The sequence below is a fragment of the Neodiprion pinetum genome, chromosome 7 (assembly GCF_021155775.2).
Source record: "Neodiprion pinetum isolate iyNeoPine1 chromosome 7, iyNeoPine1.2, whole genome shotgun sequence".
NCBI lineage: Eukaryota > Metazoa > Arthropoda > Insecta > Hymenoptera > Diprionidae > Neodiprion > Neodiprion pinetum.
In genome coordinates, this window is record NC_060238.1 from 2,333,587 (window position 1) to 2,361,373 (window position 27,787).

Genomic DNA, 27,787 nt, shown 5'->3' on the forward strand with positions numbered 1-27,787 from the left:
GTGTAAGCCGTTTAATTGTGTGCAGTTGAGCCTGAATGCGATTTTAAAGCAGACGCGTAGTTTTTAGGGAAAATAAGGCGGCTCATTGTCAGAAACGATTGCAACAATTAAATTCGAAAATCACTGTCAGTGAAGATGGTGATGAAGATGAAGATGAGGTGAAAAAAAAAAAATTAAGAAGAAGATGAAGAATCAGAAGAGGAGGAAGACGGAGGAAAAAGAAGACGGAAACGAAACGACAAGAAAAAAAAAAAAAAAACAAACACTCAAATCGTGCATCGGAATTATTATTAATACACGTAACATTAGTAAAACGAGTGATTTCAATAATTTTGTCAATGTCGAAGGATAAGAGAAACGAAAGGTATGCAAAGAGGGGGAGATAAAACAAAACTAAACAAAAAAACTTAGTGAATAGTAATAAGTTAAATAAAATGACGTGTAAGATGTATAATTTGTATACGCGTGTCTGAAAATGCGGGTAGTTTCTCCGATGCATGTTATATAATATATATATATATATATATACATATATATAACATATAACGCTTCGGAGATTAATTATACATACGTGTGCGTGTGAACGGGCGTATAAACATATTTGTGGATAATCGAATGGAAAAAATTATACGACGATATGTTTATACACCGTATGCTTTATGGGTATAGTATAACTTACATACCTATACGTATACACTAGGATAAAATATTATTATAGATATAATAATTATATTATCGATACGAGTATTGTTTAAAATGAATGACGGAAGGCGTTTGGAACTCCGTTTGCCGTCAGACGTAACCCAAAACCGCTCTTTGCCCACCTCCGCCCCCGCCCCGATCCAAAAAATTGAACATAAAAAATGAAAAGACACGATGAAATAACAAATAAATGGTGGTACATAACTAACGATATATATATATATACATATATATATATATACACATATACATACACATGCAACTCTGTCATTACTTATATAGGTACTAGATGTTTGTTAGACGCGTTTTATAATTTGCAATATCGTTGAAAGCTTCGATTGTATTGATTAAATATGATAACAATATTGTTGTAAATTTGTTGCAAGTTTTTTTTCAATTATATCTCACTGTAATTTCTTTAATATTTGTATAGCACGTAGGTAATTCAATTGTTCGTTGATTTGTAGAGAAGACGAAGGGAAAAAAAGGCAAAAAAAATGCAAAAACAAAAAAAAAAAAAACTGAAAACAATCGTACACGGTTCCTTGTTCTCCCGTTGTACTGGATTTCTCATTTTTCATTTTTTTTTCCGTACTTTCACAATTTCATTCATTTTGACAGTTTTCGTTTTTTGAATTGAAGGATTTTTTTTTTTTTTAATTTTTCTTGTCTTTGTTCTTTCTTTTTCTTATTACAAAATATAACGTCGGCTGTTTACACATAACGGTAATTGCCGTACGAAAGTTATCTTGTGTGACACATAATTAAAGTTGTATGTTTTCAAACGATGATAATAATCGTCTATAGGAATAAGTTCGTTGTTGATATATTATTTATTACTATGATCAATATTATCGTATTATTATTACTGTTATTTGTATTGTAATTGACGCTGTTTTTATTATTATTACTATTATTATTATTATTATTATTATTATTCTTGTTGGTATTATTATTATTATTATCATTATTATAATAACGTTATTGTAATGTGTCCGCAGTCTTCGGTATAGCTTAAATAACTCTCTTTCGCTGGTCGTCTCGCTCTCTCCCAACTCTCTCAAAATACCATATATTATCTCGTACATGCAGACGTGAAATTGACGTTAACGTATTTAAAAATGATCGTATCGTGCAAATCAACGCTTGCGAAGATCTTGAAATTCGAAGTAAAAAAAAAAAAAGAACTCGACAAATCTTGATCTGTGGAAAAACAAAGCAGAAGAAAGCAACGAAACGATAACGAAGGTAAAGAAAAAAAATCACATGCAATTAATTCGAAACAAATTTCAAGCGTAAATGAAAAATCAAAATTAAAAAAAAAAACTCGAAACCGTTTATTCCCTCGCAGAAATCCGTGATTCCGATCGGCATTTACGTATGCGAAAAAGAAAAACATGTGTGAGAATCTAATTACGGAGACGAAACCAAACACGATGCAAGAACAGTGGAGGAAAATATTGAGTAGAAAAAAAAAACAAAAAAAAAAAAAAAATGATTCGCCATAAATATATGTATATATCTATATATATTATTGTTACAATAAGTTAAGTTTTTAGCTAGTCAATTATTATACTTTGTACATTTCACCCGTGTGTTAGACAAGGTAAAAGAACCAAAAAAAAAAAAAATAACAATAAAAAACGGAGCAAAACGAAAAACAATCAGATGCCACATTATGTACATTTTTAAACGTACATGTTATTGTTAACATTATTATTATTATTGTTGTTGTTGTCGTTGCTGTTGTTGTTATTATTTTTATTTTTATTACTATTCCAAAAATAAAGTTCGACAACACGCGTTTTTCGGAATTAAATTTTCGTTGCACGAAGTAAGGAAGAAAAATGAGAGGGAGAATAATTCTCAACACATCGCCAATTGATTTCACAATTTCGTTGTAAGACTAGGAGAAAAAAAATTAGAGATTCGAGGAGAAGAAGTGGAGTGAAAAAAAAAAAATCGAGCAACAATCGTCAAGTTTTTAATCATTTCTCAAAAGATTTTTTGATTTTTTTTTCTACTTCTCTCCACCAAGTTTCAGCAGTAATAATAATGACAGTAACAAAAATGATAATAATCATAACAATAATGATGACAATATCTGATTGAGAATAAGTTTATCTTCTTTTTTTGTATGTTGATTTTTTTTTTTTTTGTTTCTTTTTCTCTCATCATTTTATATCAGTTTCAAATCCCATTTTCAAACTATCGGTTCGTCTAATGTCAATCGGTCGATCGATCGATTAGTCGGTAATTAATTGTATGACCTACAAGAATCACAATATTATGCATAAACACGTGAATAGAATTATCGTATAACGATTATAAGTTGTTACAAGTGTATAATCAGCTATAGCTTGTCGTAATCGGATGAAAAAAAAAAAAAAAAACGACGATAACGACGACGATTGATGCAGATATATTTAAATATAAATAGACAATAGTGAAGACAGTATTACGTATATAGCAACGCGTAGATCTGAAGGAAAGAAAAAAAAATCCCCCCCCCCCTTTACTGCCCCAACACTCGCCCGATTCCAAGCCTCTGGTTTCCCTCTTGGCAAAACAGAAAGAAAGGGAAAGTGAGAAACGAATAAAAAAAAAAAAAGGCTGAATGAGAGAGAGAGAGAGAGAGAGAGAGAGAGAGAGAGAGAGAGAGAGAGAGAGAGAGAGAGAGAGAGAGAGAGAGAGAGAGAGAGAGAGAGAGAGAGAGAGAGAGAGAGAGAGAGAGAGAGAGAGAGAGAGAGAGAGAGAGAGAGAGAGAGAGAGAGAGAGAGAGAGAGAGAGATAAATCCATTATCGTCCGAAAGACAGTAAGAATCGAAAAATGATTTTGCAATCTGAGATGATGTATAAATTTGCTCTCCGTCTCTCGTTATAAGATCGCTCACGGGGCTGCGGGTAGACAAAAATCGTGATTACAGGATTACAGGATTAAAATTGTAGCAACGGAAAAGAAAACGGTTTTACTAAATGCCGAGCGATCTTGAAACGAGAAATGGCCGTGCCAAAAAACTGCGGTAAAAACAAAACGATAGAGAAGGAAAGAAAAACTTGGCATCGGTTTCCGTTTCCGTAGAACAACCGGGAGAGAAAAAAATTAAAAACAGCGATAGAAAAGTAAAGAATTTTCCAGTTTAGCCAATTCGAGAGGTAGAAAATTGGGATAAAAGTTAACAAATAAATTAACCAATGTGCATGTATTCACACACACACACGTGAAAACACACCTTACACACGTATATGATATATGAGTATATTATTGTATGTAAAAATCTACCTCCCGTTAAGTACGATACGTGTGCCAGTATAAAGCAAGAGATAGATAGATAGAAAGAGAGAGAGGGGGCGAACCGAAAGCGAAGGAGAAAGAGAGAAAGAAAAGGGAAACATGGAGAAAAAAAGAAAACACGGTCGTATGTGTATATTAGAGTTACAAGAGAGAGAGAGAGAGAGAGAGAATAAAAAAGGAGAAGAGAAGATGAAAAGAAAGAGAGAGGAAAAAAAAATATAATAAAAAAAATCAAACCATACTTATATAATATAATATGAAATTTATAATTATAGAGAATGAAAAGTTGATATGCTTTTTTTCTTTCCATTTCATTCTAACTTCGCGTGAATTGTAAGAAAACAAAAAAACAAAAAAAAAATTTCACACAAAGACGTAACGAAAGAACGAAGACAAATTTACAAAAAAAAAAAGAAAAACGGACGCGAGCGTCAGACCGGCTCTCAATTTTGAAATAGCCATTTCGACGTTTTTTTGTGAAGCGGAAAAAATGCAAAACCAACCCCCCAAAACCCGATGCAATAGAAAGACGACAGAGAAAAAAAAATAAAAAAAAAAAGAAAGAAGAAAAAAAAATGAAGCCGAATACAAAAGAAATACAGCCACAATATATACGAAGATGCAGTTAATAATCCTGCGTGGGACCCGGCCGGGAGTCCGTTTGTCGTTTCTCAACGAAAATCTCTGCCCCTCGTCAATTCGCGGGGGGTGCATAAGGCCCCCCGCGCGAGGGGCACCCGGTCGAACCTCGCTTGGGTCCCACGCCATATATTCTCACTCACAGCACACACTGGGCCGACTCGTCCGATAGAATGTGCCTTCAGTGTTGATTTTATACGAAAAAAAATACTAAAATTATACAAAGGGGCCCGACATAGACCGAAACGCCCACCCAAAGCCTGTCTGGCGCTTGCGAGCTGACCGTAAAAAATTTTTTTTTTTAACCGGAATTCCACCCCCAACACCCCCCGCCCCCCGCCCCAACCCCTCATCGCTAAGAGAAGAGAAAAACGTAAATTACACTCAATAATTCATCGTCATATACACGAAAAACCAACAAAATCACGCACAGTATTCGATTCCAAGCTTTTTCTTTTCCGTGAATTTGAAAAAGTATTTTTTTTTTTTTGTTGTTGTTGACGGTTTTTTTCGACATTTTCTTTACACGCGATCGATCGTGTGAATTATTGTCAATTCGATGAGATAGTGAAGGGAATAATACGCGAAACATCGAAAGGTGGTGGTGAAAGAATTTTTCGTTTCGAAAATAAGAAGGGCAGGTGCAGCAAAAACTATTTCTCAAATCGTAAAAAATGTAGGAAAAACTTTACGTTTCAAAGTCCCATTTCTAAGTATATTGTATGAATAAGGTAACCGCATAAAAATTTCTTCACACTGATCGATACTGAAACGGTAAATTTTTCAACCCCTTAAAATCATCGTTATTGTATCAAATATTACAGGTATCGATCAGTTTTTCCACCCTTCGTTAATTTTTTTTTTTTTTTGTTTTATTTTTTTTTTCTTTCGCTCGTCAAACTCGAATGGATTTTAGAACTCTGCAACACCCGGTCGCTCGTCCGAGTAAATTTACGTTAGGTGTACGTGACACGATGATCGAATTATGTTAGGCAGTTAAAATATCGTCAACCTCCGGGGGACACGTTCGTTAAAGGTTTCACGCCTATGATGAAAATGAAACGCTTGGAATGAAGGAATGAAAATACGCACACACACATATTATACGTATATATACACGCATGGCAGCAGTTAAAATGTCGCTATAACAGAAACAACGCAAACACGCGTGCAAAAACAGTAACAATATACTAATTAGCAAAAGAAAAAAAAAAACAAAGATAAACATCACCCCATCCCCCGAAGCAAAAAAAAAAGTATATGTACATAATGAACAGGTCTCCAAACCAGTCGGAACGAAACGGGGAGAATGATAAAAAAAAAAAAAAAACCAACCCGAGAACAATTTTTTTGGTTCAGGCAAGGAGTTCGGAACGCTGCTTATAACACACCGACGCATATATAATATATGTATATTTATCGATTATGCAATGACTATGACGACGACGATGATGATTATTATTATTGTTATTATTATAGACGATACGTATAAGTGATTGTATTATATATAGGTATGCTTACTATGGTCTCTCCCGCTGATAATCTCACCCCGAAGAGAGAAAAAAAAAAAAAAAATAACCCGGTTCGAACAGCAAAGAAGGAGAAGAGAAAAGAAAAAAAAAAAAAACAATTAAAGAAGGAAAAATTTGAAAAAACCAAAAATAACACGAGTAATAAACAGTAACAATAGTAATGGAATCCCCGCCGCATTATAATAAAAATAATACCCATCGACAGAATAACAGTAGTATTAATAATAATAACAATAATTATAAGAATAATAAGAATAAGAATAATGATGATAATGAATTAAATACAAGTACATATAATGCGCATAGTATAATTAATAATACCATGACGCGTGTAACGTATGACGAATGATATTGACGACACAACATTGGAAAAGCTATATGGGTACGTGTGCAAAGGTACATTATTTATGTTTTAGCGACGATGAAGATGAACAATAATAATAAAAATAATAATAATAATAATAAGAAGAAGAAGAAGAAGAAGAAGAAGAAGAAGAAGAAGGAAAAAACAAACAACTGTCAATACCAAACTAGAGTGAGCGAAGAAACCGGAAATAAAAGAGAAACCGAAAAAACACACAGACACACTGATCATTCGAACAACTTGCATAATATTACCATTATAATAAACGATAACAATAATAACAGTAACGATAACGATGATATATATATGTATATATGTATATACATATATATACCTAATAATATTCGTAAAGAATGTTATTTCAGTTGAATTACTATCACGCAGCAAACAGTATACATATAATGTAACATTGTAAAATGATTAGTTGATTATTTGATTATTATTACAGTACCTCGTATACATGATATATATATATATACCGCATTGAATATACGTATGCATTGTAACTTACGATATAATTAACTATCTATACCTACATACAGTACGATTGGATTATAAACCGTGAATTAATGTGTGTCGACAAATACTCTTTATATTATTATTATTATTATTGTTGTTATTATTATTTTATTATTATTATTATTATTATTATTATTATTATTATTATTATATCACGCCGTACAGGAAACAATAGAAACGCGATAATTGACGAGAGACAAGAGGAATGTCGGAAAAAAGTCAACGAATGGAAACAACTAACGGATGAAGAAAAATCGATGAAACAAATAAACCGATCCGATCCGTGCAACTTATCACTCACGAACAATGTGTAACGAGTGAAATAACTTGACGTACATACAACTTCACGATACATCCGTAAAATGACAATGACGAAGAAACATTGAATAAGAATAAAAAAAAAAAAAAAAAAAGAAAACCTACATCAAACGAAGATAAATCCATAAAACGAACGAAAAAAAAATATGCAAAAATAAAGAAGCGCCGTGTAACTTGTAATGATTATCAATATTATCTATCAACAGACACGTATATAATAACAATACAATTATAATAATAAAAATAACAATACTAATGGTAATGAAAGGCAACAAAAAAAAAAAAAAACCATAAAACAAAAAAAAAACAAAACACAATAATAATAATGATAACAATAACAATAATAATGATAGTAACGATAATTTAATATTGTGTCAAGAACAGAAACCGATTTTTATTATATAACAATTACCTTATACCTTATCCACTTATCTACTATTCGACACACACGCAAATCATATAACAATACCGCATGTAATAATACCCATATGTAATAATAGAGTAGAACATGTAAACCGAAAAAACCGTGAAAACCGTAGAAACCATGTGTAAATTTGTTCTCAGTTTTGTTTGATTTTTTTTTTTTTTTTTTCTCGTCTCAAATTTCGTTCCATTGCCAGTAAGGACGCGAAGAAGAAGCAATCTTTTTTACTTTTTTCGTTTTTTTTTTTTTAACATTCTCACCGACGATTCATCGATTAATGACAATTGGAAAAACCGATTAACCACGCGTCGTGCAGTCGTAACAGTATATATATATATATATACGATTCTCATGCCAAATCTATGTATGTGTTAAACTGCGCATCATTAATGGACCGTCAACGGTATCTCATAAGCACACGCATGCTCACACACACAGATACACAAATTACTACTACGACAACAACAACAGCAACAACAACAGCAATAAAAACAACAAACGCGAGAATAATAGAAGAAAAAAAAAAAAAACTACGGTACAGAAACGGAACGCGTACAATTATACGTAACAATGAATACAATAATAAATCAATTAATATCATGCCTGCAGTAATATATATATATTACAACGTTTCAACGAACCGATTGATAATTGTTATTATTATTTTCTCCGTAATACACAATATAATATTAGAATTTTAATGCATTACATAAACAAACAATATATCGTGCGACCTCAAACGTGTGGGGGAGACCATGTGTATATCTGTAACAATGTACCTATGTTATATATAATATATAGTACTTCAACCGTCGTTGTTACTATTTCGGCGTATTTTGGTTCGACATTTTTTTTTTATTTTTTATTTCACCTCGAAAATCTGATTTTCGTTCTCTGCCAATCAAGAAAGTAAAGATTATTCTGTGATCGTTTGTTTTCATTATTCTTCGTTTCGATCACCTTGCGGGCAAAAATCGAATCAAATACGTAAAAACTAGAAAAGAGCAAAAAAAAAAACAAAAAAAAAGTACGTCAGACAGAGGTAATAAACTTCGAAATCCGAAAGTGATGAGAATAATAAAGAAAACCAAAAAAACTTTCACGTGGCAGGTAAAATTTTGAATTTGGTATTTTTTTGTAACTTGTACCGATTCAAAATTTTCATACGCCGGACAAAAGAATCGAAATTCTCAGCACGAAGGTTATCAATTTTAGTCACTTCTTATTGCAGATAACTGCGAATAAATGAATACTGTCCGCGAGGTGGTATAAATAATGATCACGAATCTAAATTCAAATTCGACGTATAAACCGACAAGAAAAAAAAAAAAAAAATGGAAGTAAAGCAGAGAAGGAAATTGATTATTCTTTTCTTTCAAATACAAAAAGATTACGGAAATAAGTGAAGGAAGGAAAATCTTCCCTTTCGATCCCTGTTCCCAGACGAAGAAAAGAAAATAATAAAAACCAAATCGCAGCGTAAGAAACAAAAACCGTAAAACATGTTGTGCTATCCGTTATTTTCGACATATTTGTAATACCATTGTATTAATATATGCATATATAGGTATACATATTTAACGATTAAACATGATTAAAATACATGTATACGTATGACTGCAGGCGAAAGAATGAGAAGTCGAAAGTGACACGTATTAAACACATACATATTATAAATAAATATAAATGTATAGGCAACAATCCATTACGAAATATTCTTTATATATATTATAATTATCATCACAATAACAATAACAGCTTGAAACACACGTCAAACAGGAAGAATGGTTTAAAAAATGAAAAAAAATTAATAAAAAAAAAACAACAATAATTTAAAATAGATTAAAAATGAATACAAACGAAAAAAAGAAAATAACAACAACAGCGGCAACAAAGAAATCGAATCAATCAAAACGCATTAGTTTAAACCGAAATACTCGCGGTTGGCTTCCACGAGCTTCAATTTCGTTTGCGAATAACGATAAGAAAAGAAACTCGATGAAAGTTTTCACGATTCACAAACGCATGTATATTATTATACGTAATTATACATATATTATAACATAATGCAGAGTTGGCACTGTGTAACTTCCTGTTTAGTTAGGGAAGTTTTTTTTCAAGGGGACTTTCTTACGCGATACGATAATATTCACGACAAATGATAAAAGTCATCAAAAAAATCGCTACACCTTGCGAATAATCAAGATATGTTGTGTGAAAAAAAAAAAAAAGAAAACCCCTCGATTATTATACGTACTATGATACAACAGCCGACGGATCCTATAATAATATAATTAATCAAATTCGGGACAGTGCAATATATATTATAATGTGTAATCGATAATTTCATCGAGTTTGTTGACTTTCGCGAAATGTTGTTGCGAAAAAAAAGGAGGGAGAAATAAAATTATAAAAAAAAGAAAAACATTCCTATTTGGGGAGAGTGAAAAAATCTGATTCTCATCAATACACGAATGCAGTACTATTATTATCGTTATTGTTGTGATGACGGTAATTTTTTTTTTTCTCTTGGATATTTTTTATTTTTCTTCTTTTTGTTTCTTTTTTTTTGTCCAGGATAATTATTAAATTGTTATCGGGTTAATTTACAGATGAGCAGCACGTAATGAATCGATGCAATCTTACTGCAATTGATTCGTGTACATATTACAAACAATATATTATACAATACATACATACGTATACATATATATATATATATTTTTGTTTTCATGTTACAGAAATAACGCGCGATATGAACCGTGTCAGTATATATAATAACATTTATAAAAATGTATAATTTATACGGCATACGGCGTGCAAAATAAGACTGGTCCTCGTTTCCCCGCAATGTCATCGCAATATTGCATACATTTATTACACGAACTATATATATATATATAACATATTACACGCACGTGCACACACAAACCGATATTAGTATTGCTATATTTTAATTACACTGTATTACAACAATGAAGTACGATAATTAGAATGAGAAATCAGTGAAATTTTCAATCAAAGCTCATTACGTCAATCAACGAGCAGTGAACCCTCCCAAAAATAAATAATAATAAAAAAAAAAAAAAAAACCAGCAACAACAAAGACAGCAGAAAGGTGAAACCATGAGACGCCAACCGCGATTAAACAACAAAGATTTTCAATAAAAAAGACACGTAGCAAAAGAAAGAAAAAACCCCCCCACACACACACGCACACATACGCATAAAAAAAAAAAAAACCAGTACGAAGCAGATATTTATTTTTTTTTTCTTTTCTCAAATTCACAATACCACCGTATGTAACGGTAACAATAGTAATAATAATAATTACAATTAGGAACGATACGGCGAACGTTATATATATATGTATATATGTGCTCGCGGATTGAACAATATAAAATTGTCGCATATATGTATATACGTATACGTACAAAACGCCTCTGAGTAACTTCCCGGTCGATGAGGTAACATTTACGGAAACGATTGTCCATTGGTGAAAATCAATGTCACTTACGACGGTACGTTACACAGCGGGCACTTTGCGCAGAGTGTCAGAAATAGAACCGAAGAGTAGAAAATGGAGGAACAAAAAAAAATAAATAAATAAATAAAGGAAAATTGGTTTTCTCTTTCTTCAACACCGAACAGAAACGAGCAAAGGAAAGAACATGCAAACAATTTATGAAATTTTTCATTTACAGTACAACCGAGCATCCGTAGAGCCATATAATAAATATGTAGGTATAAGTATGCTGATATACGAGTATACGTACATATATAAGTATATACGTATATATAGTTAATCATTGTTGTATAACGATTAATCATATGCGAAAATAAGGTAGGAGGAATGATTCGGAGAAAAAACAACAACAACAACAACAACAACAAAATAAATAAATAAATAAAAAAAAAACCACCACCACCAACAAATACGAGCGAATAATTTACGCGCATCGCAGCTGGTGATACGCGTTGTGCGTTACATTATATACCCTGCAAAATATCGCGATTCGATACAAAAAAAAAGGTAATAACGAATGTAAGGCTACGAGTATATATATACAACACAATTGTGTATATATGCATATACGGTGAATTACTGTAAGCGTGCGTCGTAGATGAACGATAATTAACGAATTGAAAATTAACGAGGTTTCGAACGTAAAGAAGAGAAGGAAAAAAAAATAAAAAAACAAAAATTAGTGAAGGGAAAAATAAAAATTTCGATCCAAAGCAGGGAGAAACATTTGAAATAAAAAAAAAAAAAATTGTCAAGGGAAATGAAAAACGATAAAACGACAAATGGAATTATTGGAAAAAAGAATAAAGGCGTAAAAAAAGAAAAACAAGAAATTATCGTATTATCGAAATAAAAAAAAAAAAAAAAACGAAAAACAATGACGATTGTATTTAGGTACATAGGTATAATCTGTAAATTGGAAGTATATACCATAATGTATAATGTATAATGAGAGACGCGCGGTCACCAGTGTGCAGACCCCGTCCAACGGGTGCGAAAAATTGTGTGTAACAATACCTAAATTGCGTACGATTTAAGGTGTTTTAATATTAAATGATGATAAAACTAATAATGATAATGATAAGCTTAGTATACACACGTGACACGGAAATATTAAAAAAAAAACAAAAAAAAAACAAAAAAAAAAAACACGATAGACACATAAAATAATAATAATATATACATAATTATCTTTGGGTATGTTATTATAGTATTATATGATAATAATGATAATTTCAAGTGAAGGATAACGAAAGAGGCATAGGGAAAGAAATTTTTCAAAAATCGAACGACGAGACGATACACGTTTTAGGTGAAATTAAATTTAACCAAAATGATGGTAAAGGAAAACGAAACGACGGAGTGAAGGAAACGAGAATACATTTTTTTTAACGACAATTTTCGGAGGCTATAATATCTAACGATAAGTAAGGATCTCGTGCATACGATATGCATACACCTCTATTAAGACGTTAAGATGAGTATAAGAAATTAATTAATCAACTAACGAAAAATTGTTGTAATCACGTAAGTTTCAGGGTGACAGGGGGGGAGAGATCCTGATCTATTAATGAATTTTAAAGGGGGAAAAAAGGAAACGACAGCAACAAAAATGAACAAAACAAGAAATCACGCTGGTGGTGAAAAAAAAAGGGAAAATTCTTGTCCGAAAATTGATTAAACGCGGCATCTGAGTGATAATTATTAATAATACACACTCGGGTAGTTATTGGTGACTGCGCGCGGCGTTCGAACGTTTAAAAAAATTAACGACTCTTTGCAAGTTGGAACAAAAAATAGAAAAGAGATAAGAGAGCGTGAGAGAAGAAAAAAATAACAAGAAAAAAAAAACCGCCTCCAAAATTACCCTGAAAAATGATGAAGGAAAAAAAATGATACATACATATATATGTGTATATATATATATAGGTATTTCCATAGACTTTGTCGTGATTATTGTAATAATTATTATTAATGTCATGATTATATTTTGAATTATATATTTTCATCATATTGTATAACATTCATGATCGTCACGTCGTTAGTTTGTTGAAAAAATTTATTTTCGTTCGTCATTTCCCGCGGTATAAATTATGTATAATAATATAAATCCTTCGAATGTGCAATCTACATTTTGGCATATATGTGAGATATAATTGCACCGGATCTATCGCACAAAAAAAAAAAAAAATATTTTTGGCATTTAGGTATAATACATATTCTATAAATTTCGACTGTTGGGTAGTGGGGACAAAAAGTTTAAGAAAATTTTTAAAATGTAAGAAATTAAAGTAAATTGAAAATTTTCGACGAGTCAAATTTTGTAAAATGTATCGCGAGGAATTATTGTTACAATATATTATCATTAAATTTAGGATATATTCACTATTCATATCGAACGACGATATATATATATATATATATGTATATATATATATATAATATATACAATTAACGAGTAATATAAGAAATTTGAAATTCGATGAACAAAAGTAAGGTAGTAAAAAAAAAAGAAAAAATATGAAAAAAAAAAGAAAACACCGAACGGCCTCGTGAAAAAAAAATGAGAGGTTATTATAAGATTTGCTCGGGCCGCCGCAATTGCTGCTGAACGCGTGTAGAAAAAGAAAAAAGCAAAAGACAAAAAAAAATCAGATGATGGAAAAAAAAATTTCATAATAATAATAATAATAACAATAACAATAGTAATACTATTAACGATAATATTTAAAATATATGGCTACAAGTACAAATTACTTCGATTACGGAGACGTAGGTGTGTATATTGATGTGTGAAAACAAAAGACAAAAAAAAAACCAAAAAAAAACAAACAAAAATAAAAACCATAAGTTAGAAGAAGAAGAAAGATTGAACTAACGAATAATGTGTGGCGGAATAACCGTTTCCTTTTCTTTTCTTTTTTTTCTTGTTCGTTATTCCTTCTTCTCTTTTCCTTTTCCGGTTTTTTTTTTTTTTTTTTCATTTTCGACTACAGCGTTTTGTTAAACATACTTTCGAAAATAACATCACGACGTATTGCGAATACTGCAAACATCAAACGCCGGTACGAAATATACTATAATATTATACGTACGTATAAAGACTAAACATAACGATATGATGATACAATTATTGTGTTTTCGTAAATAATACACGACAAATTGTTATACATAATACAGGCACGCAAATGTATATGTATGTGTATAAATTTCAGGCGAAATGAAATTGATAATAAAAATAATTACCATACGATACATTCATATTTTAACTTATACGAATTACTTTTCGGTTGTTTCGTTGTTATTATTATTATTATTATTATTATTATTACTGTTAGCACGAACGAAACTATGCATACATGTATTATGTATGTAATACATGTACATATACATGTGCATGTACACGGTATATGATGTATAATATTATAGGGTTGTACGTGAGCGTGAAATGTTTAAACGATAAGAGTATAGAAGTAAGCGTGTGGGAGAAACGTAAAAATGAATTGAGAGAAAAGGAAATGAAGAGAAAAGAAGAGAATAACGAGTAGCGAACGAAAAATTGAAATAAAACAAGGCGATCGAGATGAGAAGGAAGAGAGGAATGAGGGGGGATAGGGGGAGGATTACATAATTATTATTATTATTATATATATTGTACATGACGATAATATAATGTAATGACGATGGTGATGACGAAAACTACGATAACGATGATGATGCGAATAATATAATAAATTTATCAGTTGTACACAATTTTGAGACATATATGTATTTGGCATATAAGAGATTAAGAGAAAAAGAGAAAGAGAGAGAGAAGTAGAGAAAGAAAAAAAATTATATATATATATATATATGTATATTTGGAATTCGCACACGCTAAATTGATTAAACGAAAAAATTTTTTAATCCTAAATCTAAATTATCGTGCAGGGGTTGTCGCGGTGTGAGTGATGAAAGTGAGAGAGAGAGAGAGAGCGAGAGAGAGAGAGAGAGAGAGAGAGAGAGAGAAAGAGAAAGAAGAAAGAAAACTAAATTGAATAATAATAATAATAATAATAATAATAATAAATATATATGTATATATATACACATATATAAATATATATATATATATATATATTTCGTTATATTTGGTATCACTGTAAAAAAAATTGCTACCGTAGGCTAGATAAAATTTACGAAACACCAAAGAGAGAAATGAGAGATAAACGGAGAGTCAAAAAGGGAGAGAAAGAGGGAGGGAATAATAGGGATACTCAGAAAACAAAGAGAAAATTAAAAAAAAAAAAAAAAAACATTTTTGGCGCGCTAAGAATAAATAAATTTTATGGTGATCAAAATTACATTTCACCGCGAAAGGTCTTGCCGTGATTAATAAATAGATACTATAATTATTACGATTATTATTGTTATAGTCAAGGAGAGGGAGATTAAGGTGAAGAATAATATTGAATGATTGAAACAAAATTTTGGAAAAAGTGGTGGTAGAAAAATAGAAAAAAAAAAACGCAAAAAAAAATAACGTAAAAATATATATTAACGCGTCCGCGACGCGCGAACGGTTTCGAAAATAAGTCATTACGGGGGTTTAAAAAAAAACGTGCGCTTTTCGGAAATTTCGTGTATAATAAATAACCGGGTGTCGTTCTGCGACGATTCGCGAATCGCTTCCGCGAGTCTCGCGAAATTATATTTTTGTAAGCATATTTCTATAAATAAATAAAGAATATGACGAAGCAGAAAGCAGAAAGCAGAAGCAGAAGCAGAAGCAGCAGCCAGCAGCAGGAGTGGCAGTGATATGAAAAATTTTAATCGAGATGTGGAATCGTCGGTATCAAAACCGAATGAGAACAGTGTTACAGATCAAGAACGGTATGGATTCGAGAGAGGAATGAGGGGGTGAAAAAGAGAAGGGAGAGAGGGAGAGGGCAAAAAAAATAAAACCACCACTACTACTACCGCTACTACTGCTACTGCTACTGCTATTACTACTAATACTAAAACTACTCCTACTACTGCAGAAAAAAAAAAAAATGGAAAAAAAACGAAAAAATAAAAGATGAAAATTTCACCCACGATATAATAATAATAATTGATGAATAATAAATAATAAACAACAATAATAATCATAATGATAATGATAATAAACAATAAATAATAACGATTGTACGGCAAAATTTTCATTAATTACTAAAAATAAACTATTACCTACTGATCATATAATAGCGATACGTGATTATATATATATATATATATATATATATACGTACGTGTGAAAATTTAATCGAGGGAAAAACGTGAGTGGAAATTAAATGTTTAGGTGTCGTTAGTATATAGTGTACAAAAGTATAAGAGAAAAAAAAGAACAAAGTGAAGAATGAAAAATTTTAATAACTTCTAGGTCCTATTTCGTCTATACACACTATATATGCATATATATATATTACAAATGAAAGAGAAAAAAAAAAAACAAAAGCAAAACGAAACAAAAAAAAATTAACTAAATTCACGGAAGAAACGAAAGGAAAAATAAGTTTATATAAACAAAGGTTAATTAATTGATTAAATAAATTTAATGAAGAACGTGAGAGAGAGAGAGAGAGAGAGAGAGAGAGAGAGAGAGAAATAATAATAATAATAATAGTAATAATAATAATAATAATAATAATACTAACTCTACGACGATAATACTAACTACTTACGGGGGGAGGATAAAATTAATAATAATAATGATAATAATAATTGAAACAAAAGGAGAAAAGAAAAGAAATAAAGTAATAAATTATATGTCGATGGAACTGCGCGATGAGTAGGTTGTAAAATTTTGTACATAAATTCCAATAATAAGAGGAGAGACTCCGGGACGCTTATTTCGGCTTCCGTCCAAGAACGATACCGTGTCCATTTCGATTGTATCCCCCACCCCCCCCCCCCCCCCCTTAGGAAAAAAACGAGAAAGAAAAAGCAAAAAAAAAAAAAAAACAATTCACCGGCAAGACCTTAGCGCGGAGAAAGAGGGAGAATATTTCGATATTTAAATAAATAAATAATACACACCGACGACTGTCCCCTAAACGTACCGTAACCACATCACGCAAACATTAAACACACACGCACGTACGCAAAAAACGCACCCGTTCGTTTTTTTTCAAAACTTTTTAAACATCCCGGTAGTTGATTACTTAAGAAAAAAAAGTTTTTTATTTCGTTTAGAAAACTTCTTCCTTCGACTATCCAAATATTCTTTGTTGAGCATTTTTTTTTTTTTTTTCTCATTCAATTTACTTTTTTATTTTCGATCTTGTTCTTCGTTTTTGATTTTCATTAACGTTGCAAATTTGACGTTTTCTTGACATATGTACGTAGTTGGTTGGAAAAAAAATTTTTGCATACACGAGAAAGCACGCACACACACACACACACACACGAAATATATTCGATTTGCCAGCCGCAGATTATCAAGTTTGTTGTTGTATAAATAAACAGACAGGACGACAAGGAACAACTGAGAAACATAAAGAAAAACAAAATTGAATAAACAAATAATAATAATAAAATTAAAAATTGCAAAATTGAGAACACGAAGGCAGATAAAACAAACGCAAGCAAATGAGTTGATTAAGGATTAACAGGATAGAAAGAGAATGCAAAGGAGAAGAATGAAAGATGACGATGGGGATGGAAAAAGAAAAAGAAATAACAAACAAGAATAGTAAGAAAGAAAATAATGAAACCCTATACTTGTCTTACATACTTATTAATATACATTATTATTATTATTACCTATAATAGTGATAAACGAAGATAATGAATGCATAATTGAAATGAGGTTAAAACAAATTGTAATGCGATTGATACGAAACAAGAGTCAAAAAAAAAAAAAACATTCGCGTTCGCAAAGCGGAAAACCATTAATTTGTTTTTCCTCATCTTATTTCTCTGTGAAATCATAACTTATAATAATGTTATTATTATTATCATAATAACCTACAGACAATTTGTTATTATTATTATTATCATTGTATAACGTATAATATATATACGACACACATTATTGTAACACTATCTTATGCAGCAGGAAACATAATATTGTATTATCACGATGTGTTATAATGAATTATGTGAAACAAAATAACAATTATATTGTAGATCGAGAATGGACAAGATATAAGTAAGAATTGACGATGAAGAAGAAAAAAAAAAAAACAAAAAAAAAACAACCATTCTGATTCGCGAGAAAAAAAAAACACGCATTATTATTATTACAATCTGCAAGTACTATATATTGCTACTTTATTATAAATATGTAACACCCGCACACGACCGCATTGAACACACACACACACACACACACATACGCGCACACAAAAAACCATTCGGAAGAAAATACGATCACGAAAAAATTTGCTCGTATAATTTAAAGGGACTAAAAATCCCTCCCCCCCCCCAACCCCCAAAAAAATACTGAGATACAAAAATCTGTGTATTATGAATTATAACATGCGTAATTGCATAAACATGTTCCGCGTGTATTTTATATATTATAAATATATTAATTGTCTAACATTATTATGAATTATTATGGTATTATTGTGTGAACCTTGTAAAAAGCACGTTTCGCGAACATGTCCATGCATCTAAGCATATATATATATATACATGCATTACACATGATACATTGCATAATTGTATACATATACGACTCCATAGATGCGCGCGACTGCACATATACGCTCTCGCATACATATATATATATATATATATATACATGTATGTATGTATGTATGTATATATATATACATATGTGTGTTAAAAAAAAATGTCTCTCGGTTTGTTCCACGAAGAAAAATAAAATTTTAAACGAAACCGAACAACAACATCAGAAAAACAACAAAAAAAACGAACAAAACAAAGAAAAAGAAAAGCGTGAAACGAAATGAAACAAATACAAAAAAAAAAACACAAAGCGAGGAAGAAAAAAAAAAGATGAGTAAACAAACAAAACTTTTCATTCGAGTTTGCTTCAAACAAAATAAGTGAAAAAAAAATACACAAAAAAAAACAAAAAACAAAAAAAAAATATTATAAAAATAAAAAAACACCTTCTGTTTTCTAATGTATGACGTGTTGTTGTCGATATATAAAATAAACTTAATAAAAAATAAATAAAAGAAAAAAATTACAAAAAAAAAAAAAATGCAAACGAACGAAACGAAAAAACGAAACGACGATTGAAAAATCAATGCTTATTCGAATTCTCATTCGTCGTTGAAATTTATTCATTCGATGATTTGTCATTATTTACTTTACCGAAATATCTCCTATCCTGCACCTCTTATTACCGTATGTTTGAAATGTTCTCTCGATTTTTATTTTTCACGATGCTCAACGTTGGTTTACATTATTATTTTTTGTTTTTTTTTTTATTCATTCCATAATTCGACAGCTGCGTAAACGAGAAAGCGAAAAAGAGAAAGGGAAAGGCAGAAGAACGGGATACAAAAGTGAGGTACGTAAAATTTGACGAATTATAAATAACTATAAAAAAAAAAACAATCATAAAACTGTGAATTCAATACACAATATATTTAAGCTTCTTAGTAATCATCAACATTTATGATCTATTCAGTCTTGTTTAAATTCAAATTTTCAATACTTTCACATTTTCCTAACAAAACTAGCTAAATTAAACTTTGAGTATCTTCCTGTAAAACTTTTAATTGGTCGTGTTTATGAAAAAGTAGGTACTTTGCATACATGTATCACAGCTTCCTTCCTAAGGCTAGTAAGAATATTAATCACGGAGTCTTTCAATTAAACAAATAGCAAGTACCTGAAGGATCTTTGTAAAAGCAATCCTTAAATCAAAGTTACACACAGTATCTACCGTTGCGTACGATCAAGACGCGATTTCTCGATTTCTCGACACTTTTTTCCTTGTCTTGAGTAAGTCCAGAGTAATTCTAGCTTCGAGAAATCTCGACCAGAAAACCCTACTCGTGGCAAAATGCGCTGTGTATAAAATATTAGGGCTTGTTTATCGTCGATACGCGGGTTAGCGAGAAAAAAGAAGGCAAAAAAAAAAAAAATGGTTGAAAATGCTTACTCGACTCGAGAGCGGAGATCCTTACGGCTAGATAGGGGGTTAAACTTTGGAGGGTGTGTAGTTTCCCCCATCAAACGATATCTAATTTTGCACACGTTAGGACTTGCTTAAGCAGCTCGGTTCATTACCCCGATAATTCAATTCCGAAAACACATTTTCAACCCTTTCAAAGCCTGCATACGGTAGGGGTGAAATTTTTTTTTAACCGAAAATTCCCAAACGATTTTCTCTTTTTCCATCACTTTTCTTCGCACTCCATAGCTGCGTTAGAAGTAATCTTGTTCTGAAATACTTCGATTACACTAAATGAGAGTCTCGATTCCGGAAGAACAAAAAAAAGCTTACAATTTCCAAAATCCCGCAAATATGTTCCGAAAACAAACAAAAACCTAATTTAATTCGTAATACTCAGGTTTCACCTCATTTGAGACTCTTTTTATTTTCAAAACGATGACGTTTTCAGTCTCTGGAAAAAAAACCGTGAAGAATTCTATAGCGTTAATATTAAATCACCCTCCGATCTTATAGAAGTGAATCATTACACCGTGCAGCGTAATGCGGACATGACACACATTGGATAAAAAAAAATAAATTGATCAGTGAACTCGTTTTTAACGCCTCTTTGAATTCCCCGCGGAAATTTTTTATCGTATTATAAATATTACAAGCGGAAAAAGTTCGCCCTGCCAATTTTGAATCCCCAAATTATAGAGCGCTGAAGCTCGACGATGTCCTCAGACGGTGGCGCCGCTTACGGATTAACGAGCAAGCTATTCACGGTTCGTCATTTCTCGCGTTCGGAAGCTCTGCCGTCGATCATTCGCAGTGTTCGTCGGTTTCAAGAACGCGGTAGGTAAGAACGAAGCCTATGATATTTATCTCGTCCACTTCCAATTTCGAGGATCTTGGATTTTTTTTAAAATAACGTATATGAATACCGTCTCATTTCTACTTACTGCGTGACTTAAGAATAGAAGACATTTAGAAATTCACTGGTTTCGAAGTAAAAATCTATGAACAAATTTTTTTCACTCACTGATTGTGTCTGCAATTGAAAACATCATTTTCTCAAACGACATAGAAGATGAGTAAAACCTATTGAAACCTCATTCTCAAAAATCTGTAACAACAAATCTTTTTCAATAATAATGCAAGTTCAAAATTTTGTATAAATGAATGGATTGAATAAATGAATGACAAATTTATAAAACCGAAACAATAAAGGATTAAATACTTTACAAATAATTGAATTGAAAAAATATCTTCGTATATTCAATACAAAGATTCAAAATGTGTGATAAAATATATAAGATGTGCGAAACATTGTATGGAGAAAAAAAATCTGTAGAATATGTATTCGGTTTCTTCTTTTCTTTTCTTTTTTTTTTTATTCCTCTTATCTCCATCTCTCTCTCTCTCTCTCTCTCTCTCTCTCTCTCTCTCTCACCTGAAGCGGTTTTGGAATCTAAATGCGGATCCAGTAGGTGTGCATGAATGTATATGTATATTCGAGGCTGGAGTTGAATTTGAATACCGTTTATGCCCGATGCCGCGGGTTCAGCTGTATCTCATGGCTGACGACGGTTCCCCGAGTTTTTTGAAATTCTGATCGCTATCCGGTAGAACACATAAGAAAAGTTAGTTTGTTATTTATCTATTTTTCTATTTCTTCTTTTCTTTCTCTCTTGCTTCCTTTTCTCATCTTCTTTTTCTTTTTTTTTTTGTTGTACGCTAGTACACAATGTGATGGGACTCGGTTGCGAGATAAGAAACAATTCAGCTTTTGATCGTTTAATTCTTAAACCAAACCTCGCCGATGGATATCTGAATATATGCTGATTTGCGTATAACGCGTTTAAAATTCAACGCCGGCACGAAATAACTTAACGGGCATTCATATGTATAATCGCTATACATACATACACGTGGAAGATGCTAGAAAGATTTCAGCCGCCGCCGTTTAGGCCTCGAGTTTCTCAGCTGATCATTGATCCTCGACAATTCGTGAAGATCGTTGCGATTACAGGACATTTTTACAACGAAATCATTGCACCGCTTACAAATCGATGGATCATATTTTTAGGGGGGAAAAAAATAACAAATATTGTCATAAAGATTTATCAGCCTTCAAACTCTAAGTGTTGGAAAAACCAACAAGCATTTAGATTTCTTCTAAACTGAGTTTACTCGAGTAGAAATTTTTCTTCTTATCAATACTTTGACCAATCGTATGATCATAGAGGTTTCGTTTCTCAAGAGATTCTCAAGCGCCTGATAAATTGAAATCGAATCTAAATCGATTTCCCGAAAAACAATCGTGTCTCTGTTCGAATTTAAATTCAATGATTTGAAACGATATTTTGTTGTTTTTTTTTCATTTATATTGTAGTATTTGATTCAATTTTGAAAATTTAGAAAGCATAGTTTTCCATTCTTGAAATTCAAAATAAAAAAGCAACCCAAATATTCTACGCAATCCCATTAAAATGAGAAGAAGAAAAATTTGTCGCTCTTCGTATCGTTTACTAATTTCTGTCTCTCTCTCTCTATCTCTCTTCTTATTCGAAGAATGCACATTTAAACAAATTATACGACGGCACGTGTGCATTGAAATGCACTGGAAAAGTGTGTTGCACACCCTGCATCATGGTACGTAGACAGTAATGTGTACCACATATGTATTATATATAGGTATAGTATAGTATAGCATAATGCATCTTACGAAACTTTCAAAGTCTGTTGCTGACCGTGCATTACTTCAGCTATATGTATACCTGCGGTTGGTACAGGTAAGCAGCTTCTGCAAGTGTACGAAAAACCTCTCTTACAGCATTCCGAACCTTATTTATTCGCTTCTGCTGCACCGGGTTGATGCTCTCTCTCTCTCTCTCTCTCTCTCTCTCTCTCTCTCTCTCTCTCACGGTTTGTACGTCTTACATGTGGATCAAGGATACAATTCACGGTATGACGTAGATGCTTTTTCCCAAAATCATCTAAATCTTCGATAAATCGATAATCGCTTTACCATGATGAGAAACAAATTTCACTAATTCCGTTCGCAGCTCACGTCGTCTACAACAACACGACTATAACAAATAATATCTGTTGAAATCTTCTTCCACGTATGTATATATCACATAAAATACCGGCTGCAGGATGGAGTGAGAACGAAAGAGGATCGATGTACGGTACACAGACCGAAGGATCTATCGTAGTGAAATAATCGCGTATAGATCATCGTACGGTTATTCGGATCGATGTTAATTTTAACCTTACACTGTTCATCGACCGAAACCTTGGATCGACTAGCAATGTTTCGTTCCAGGATCGTTTCAACGGGGAGAAAAAATTTACACACCACGATCACATATTTCGCGATTACAGAAATTTTATACGACGATGATTACGAAAATGATAACTTGACATACAATATCACTTATAAACCATTTCCAAGATAAAATACAATTACTTTAAAAGATGAAAAAGAGATTTCTGTAATCCCGAATGATTTCTCAAGACTGCGAATTTTCTCTGACAATGATAGATAAAAAAAAAAAGAAATCGTTTCGAATGACACGTCGACACCACGATCCCTCGTTCTCGCTCTTCCAAAGACCGCAGGAGGGCGGCATTCGATGCAACAGCGGCAGGTTGCAGAAGATGCGCGTTTAATTGCATCGGCGTGCAATTCTTGCAGTACGTACCCTACGTGCATCGAAGCCGCGGCGAGAGAAGTTTGAAAAGGCGGTGAACCGGTCGGAGTGGCTCGAGTTATAAGCTACCGCTGGTTCAGGTATGCCTTGGACGACTTGGAGTGGGCCAATGGATCAGTGGAACGGAGTTACAATTCTACCTGCACGGCCCGAGCAACGCGTTTTAAATCTATCCTTGTTCTGCAGAATCGGAGCCGTTCATTTCCAGTGGTACGTTTCATTGTCAGTTGGTACGTACAATCTGGCTGGGCATTTTTTTTAACCCTTTGAGGGGCAGTGGGACGTATACGTCGCATCTGTTTAGTCTCGGTAACGTTCTTTTTTTCACATTTCTAATATATTTTTGCACTTTTTGTAGGCGCGTAAACACTTTTCAGACACTTGGACACCCAAGTCATTAAAGTTTCGTGTAATATTGCAATTATTTATTTATATGCTTGTTACGAGTCTTGAATTAACAACGAGGTTACATATTTTGCAATTTCAATAAAATAAAAAAAATCATCGTATCTCCTGAAGTTTGTCAGAATTATGGGTTTCAAACAAAGACATTATCAAAATCGGAATTTCCTACACTACACTTTTTCACCCTAGTGAAGAACAATTTTATTTTTCTTCCGCTCTTAGAATAAATCTTCTGCAACAGGTACGTTTGAAAAAATCCACGACATTCAGAAGGTGTTTTATGTTCTTCTTTTTCTGCAAGTTTTACTGACAAATTGAGCAAATCGTTTTGTATGGAATTACTTCGTTCACTGTTCCGAGGGATTTTGATTTTGGAATTTGTTTGATCCCAATAATTGAGGGAGAAAATTTTGAAATAACCGCTTAGGTCTTTGACCAAAAAAATAAATTATTGAAAATCCTGGGAAAATTTGAAATTCAACGATGGCGCCGGATTTATCCATCGCGAGTGTGTAACAGGAAGGGGACTTGAATGCAAATCGAGGTGTTCCGTATTCAATGTGGAATCAGCCTGTTGCATTCGAGAGTTCCGCGCACGAGTGAGAGGATAATCTTGCAAGTGGAACGTTTAATAATTATTACAATCCTAGCGTTTCGCCATAATTATTTATAGACGTGACCACGCGAATTAACGACTTTGTGGAAAATCCAAGCAACAGTTGCGGAGAAGGTGTGATACGAATTATTATTATTATTGTTGTTGTTATTGATATTCAAATTTCGACTTTTATCGCACACACTGAGAAAAAAAAAAAAATATAGTCGAGAAGAGAAAGAATAAAAATAAATATGAGACATCTCGAAAAATACAGTTTAAACTCATCCCTCAAATGGAGGAAGGAAACTAAGATACGTATATTCAAAGTACCTACTTTTTCATAAAAGTGAAACAAATTAAAAATTTTATAAGAAGATACAGGAAGACTGAATAGATGACAAATGTCGATCATTATTAACAAGATCAAATTTATTTTCCATTCAATTAACAGTTTTATGATTTTTCAAAACTATCAGAAATTCTCAAAAATTCGATAATTCCGGGGATTTCCTAGTCAAGAATTCTCCAGTCCCGACAAGAAAAAAAAAAAAATAATACGCGATATCAAAAACCCTAATCACGTCGACGAGTGAACGCAAAGAAAAAAATAATAGCCAAAGTTAAATTGAATAGATAAAAAATAACGAAGCTTCGTCAAACGTCTGCGCAATCAGATTTCAATACAACGTGCAATATCTAGACTCGGCGCAATCAATCGATACGCGTTAATTGCCTAAACAATTACAGCACAAAGTATAACATTATCAATCTACAACATATAACGTATAAAACAATTACATCGTCGAACCGCAAACCGGGATAGCGGCAACCGCTGCATCCGGCGTGCAATTCCGGTTGCCACGCGTTCAGGCGGTCTGCTTTTATCATTGCACGCGTGGCAAGGTACATCCGCACTTTAATTGCAACTTGGCTCAGCATCTCGAGTTGCTAGACGCACGTCAGATACTAAGTACGTCAAAGTACTTACGCTTACGTGTAAGTATTCGTTCCACCTCCCTCCCTCTCGCCCTTGCAATCGCGAATCGGCCGTCGCGGAATCTGCACGCGGTCTCCGTATGGCGCCCAAGACGAAGAGAGAGAGAGAGAGAGAGAGAGAGAGAGAGAGAGAGAGAGATATGAGGGGTGATGGAGGAGCGATGGGGGTGGGGGGCGATTCGCTGACAAAGTCAAATTTTTTGCATCGTACACCGCGACTCTTCAATGTCGTTCTCGCGATCGCAAACAAATTATATTACCAACATTACTACCGTGCTGCAGGTATATCGTATTATATAGATACTCATGTCGCATGATGTACGTTTTTTTACACATATAATAATTACGATACATACACTGTATCGTGAAAAGTATGCGTTGTGTAAGGCGTATTTACCATCCGTTGAAGAGAGAGAGAGAGAGAGAGAGAGAGAGTGAGAGAGAAAATTATAGTAATCTTAATTGCACTTTATCGCGTCAGTCGGAATGTGTCATATAGGTATCATAAATGCCGATATGTACATAATCACTATACTAATATTAGCTTGAATAAAATGGGAAGACAGACAAGATGGGTCAATTAGATGTCTCTTTCAATATGCAAGGCAATTTTTAAGAATTTTTATTAGTCAAACATACACACCTAGTATAGGTATATAATATCTTACGAAACTGTTCGAAATTTTCCGATAGCCTTGAACATTTTTTTTTTTTTTGATACATGTATCATTTTTTTTTTCTTTTGCTCTCACTTCATGAATTTTGACCCCGTTTCGAGTAATTCTCGTATAATACAGTAATAGCATGAAGAAATTTCTTTACAAAGCGAAACTGGTGATTAAATTTTAACCACTTCCATTACATGTTAATGAATGATATGAAAATTCGTAAATATAATTTTCAGGCAATTTGAATCATACCAGAAGGTTTTAATAATGATTTTAATGCCAAAAACCACAGTTTCGCTCAGTATTTGCTTGTGTAATAATAATAAGATAGAAAATGAAAAATTTATCGCAACAACTAGCTCGCTTTGTGATCGAAGTTCAAGTCTATAAAAAGTACATGTATGCACATCTGTGCGTGTAATCGTAATTTGGCACGTCTGTTCGCTGTATTTCTAGCTCTCCTTCTCTCTCTCTCTCACACACTTCGTTTTTCTTTCATCTCTTTTCGAGCACAAAATACAAGCAATTGAACCTTGTCTAATAATACTCTCCACACGCGTACAATGTTAAACAGAGTACAGTAAATACGCCTGCAAATTTTGCGTATGTGTCCTAACTACAGTGTCGCGGTAAAGAGAATTATCAAATAGGTGCATCGCGAATCGGTTACGGGGCGTCAAAATGCGCTCGCATACGTCTACCTACAAACGGTTCTCGCACACATAAGCAAAGACAAAAATACGCGAACACATTTGCAAGTGATAAAGCGATAGCGCGGACGACGTTATTGTTGCCAAGCGAAACGTTAGCAGATACAGAAAGAGAGAGAGAGAGAGAGAGAGAGAAAGAGAGAGAGAGAGAGGGAAAGAGAGAAGAGAAGCTTGTCGCGCAACGGCGGCAAAGGAGAAGGGAGGGTATTAAGCGCTCAAAAGTGGCCTCTGCGCAATCTCTCCAAACAGGCAACAACACTGTTGCGCGCCGG

At 32.7% G+C, this 27,787-nt stretch overlaps 1 protein-coding gene across 1 annotated transcript in view; it reads right to left on the minus strand.

The window, feature by feature from the left end:
• LOC124223029 (uncharacterized) overlaps positions 1–27,787 on the minus strand; it is a 291,603-nt gene that overhangs the window by 206,293 nt on the left and 57,523 nt on the right. The gene's annotated exons all lie outside the window — the stretch shown is intronic.